The following is a 2,829-nucleotide window of genomic DNA, read 5'->3' on the forward strand; positions in this document are numbered from 1 at the left end:
TTCTGATCTTTTGTTATTTGTCTCCATTTTAAATAATTTTTACTATAGGCATAATTTTATCGTACAATAAAATAACAATATTTTAAAATAATTTTAGTTTCTATCAGCAGTTGACTAAGCCTTCTAGCATGAGAATAATTTTTACACTATTGTTATTTTTATTGTAATGGATATATTTACAGTTGATCTCATTATTTGCTGTGGTCATATTTTATAAAAAGTGTTTGCAAACACTGAATGAATACTCAATCATTGCTCCTAGGAGAAATATGGGAGTAAGTTCTTGTGAGCTTCTGCTCGCAACATTTTCATCAAATAATCAATACATATCATTGTTTTATGTATGTTTCTATATAAAAATACCTAATTTTTTAAAAAACATCTTTATTGGAGTATAATTGCTTTACAATGGTATGTTAGTTTTTGCTTTATAACAAAGTGAGTCAGCTATACATATACATATATCCCCATATCTCCTCCCTCTTGCGTCTACCTCCCACCCTCCCTATCCCAACTTTGTACTAGGTGGTCACAAAGTACCAAGCTGATCTCCCTGTGCTATGTGGTTGCTTCCCACTAGCTGTCTATTTTACATTTGGTAGTGTATATATGTCCATGCCACTCTCTCACTTCGTCCCAGCTTACCTTTCCCCCTCCCCGTGTCCTCGAGTCCATTCTCTACATCTGCGTCTTTATTCCTGTCCTGTCCCTAATTTAATATATATTGTTGTTTCATTAACATTGAACTCCCTGGCTATAGAACTGTAACTCATGTCTTTATGAAGCTTATTTAACACACTTATTTTCTCTGTAAGGCATATAAGAGCCTTCTTGTGCTTAGGAGCACCAGACGACACTTCAGCACATGCTTGGAAGGCATTTTAAGAAGCAGTATCAGGGTGTTTTGAGCAATGCTGCAGCTGGGAGACCTGACGCTGACACCAAGACGCTTGAATTAGCTTTAGCAGAAGATAAATGGAGGAACCACAGAACATTAAGGATGATTCGGGAAGACCCAAGACCATGGAGAACTTGCCTTCTCCCTATACTATTTTCCAAGGAGAGTTGCTATGGTGACAGACTATGGAGACTTTATCAAAATCCCAGGCTGTCGGGAGCAAGGTCTGGTCCATGTAGCTCACATGTCATCCTGTCACGTGGATAAGCCCTCTGAGAGAGTAGACGTTGGAGACAAAGTGTGGGTGAAGCTTATTGGCTGAGAGATGAAAAATGATAGCATAAACGTATTCCTCTCCATGAAAGTTGTCAACCAAGGGACTGGGAAGGACCGTGACCCCAACACTGTTATCACTGAGCAAGAAGAGAGATGGCCTTCCAGGATTACACTGGGCAGAAGATCACCCTTGAGGCTGTCCTGAACACTACCTGCAAGAAGTGTGGCTGTAAAGGCCACTTTGCAAAGGATTATTTCATGCAACCAGGTGGGACCAAGTACTCTCTGATACCTGATGAGGAAGAGGAGAAGGTAGAGGCAAAGTTAGCACAGTTTGAAAAGCCTGACCCCATAAGAGATTCTTCTAGAAAAAGAAAGAAAAGCAAAAAAGAAACATATAGACAGAAAGTTATCTGACTGACAGCTCAGACTCTGAGAATGATACAGGCAGGAAGACAAGGCATGCGTCAAAAGACAGCAAGGCAGCAAAGAAGAAGAAAAAGAAGAAGAAGTACAGTGAGGGAGAGTGGAAAGAGTAGAGGGGTTGGTTGAGAGAAGGAACCAGGAGCCTTGTGCCTTGAAGCCCTGGCTCCTGGAAAGACTCAGTCGTGAGAATATGGCCTCCCACCCCATTGACTTCTCTCCCATGGGAGATGGCTTCCCTTCGTGCCACAGGCAGGTTTCAGAGATAGATATCAAAAGCATCTGCCTGAACGAGTTGTTTCCTTATCACTCCTCATCCCTTTGCAAGTGACCCCTGCAGCTCACCCATTCATTCATCCAACTTCCTTCATTCAGCAGAAGTCCTATTACCCTCTCTAGCTGCCACTGCCAGAGCCAGATTCCAATACAGGAGTCCAAGCTAGAGCCACAGGTACTGTTTTGGAGGTGAATCTGGCTGTAGTTGCAGAACAGAGTGATTAGCCCTTCCCTGTTGGCCTGCCCAGATGTTAGGGCTGATTGGTGGGTGATCTCTGCTGCATCCAACACAGGGACAGAGGGAGAACATGGGAAGAATTGGTGCTCACTTTTTCCATTCCCCCTAACATGATTCTACTATGTTAGAAGTGACAGCCAGAAAACATTGATTGCAGTGACTGAGCTTGTGTGTGACGTTCCTCCAGACCACTGAACCAGACAGCTCAAGCCAAGATCATTGCTTTGTTTTCTTTTTACTATAGTGTTAGTCAGTTGGTTCCACTTTAGGTCTCTGCTTAAATTTCTGGCACCAAAAAAAAAAAAAAAGTAATATCACCAACAAAAAGGACAAAAATGCAAAGAAGTTGTACTAAATAGACAATGAAAGAGATATTTGTTTACATTGCACCTAAAACGAGAAGGCAGAGTATTGTCTTGTTGACCTCAGCTGAGAATGTGATGTAGGATGCCTCAAATTTTTCACAGCTCTGTGTATGTCCACAAAGTACTACAAAAGCATCACAGATATTGTTGTTGGGGTTTATAAGTACATTTTAGTGAGCAGGTGAATGTGCAGATATGGGATCCCCAAATAATGAGAATAAACTATACTATGAAAACTCCATGATACATCCTGTTATTCAGGTTTTTCTGGGGGCATCAACAGCTAAGCAAATTATAATCAGTGCAGTTGTTATCATATTAGTCTTACTTGTTCTAAGAGTCATAATAAGCTA

The 2,829-nt window shown here is 41.1% G+C and overlaps 1 pseudogene across 1 annotated transcript; it reads left to right on the forward strand.

The window, feature by feature from the left end:
• The first annotated feature begins 1,011 nt into the window (after positions 1-1,011).
• LOC309819813 (zinc finger CCHC domain-containing protein 17-like) lies at positions 1,012-1,713 on the forward strand (annotated as a pseudogene). Its single transcript has one exon. The product of its transcript is annotated as a zinc finger CCHC domain-containing protein 17-like (transcript).
• The last annotated feature ends 1,116 nt before the right edge of the window (positions 1,714-2,829 follow it).

Source organism: Grampus griseus (assembly GCF_964374135.1).
Source record: "Grampus griseus genome assembly, chromosome: 3".
Classification (NCBI taxonomy): domain Eukaryota; kingdom Metazoa; phylum Chordata; class Mammalia; order Artiodactyla; family Delphinidae; genus Grampus; species Grampus griseus.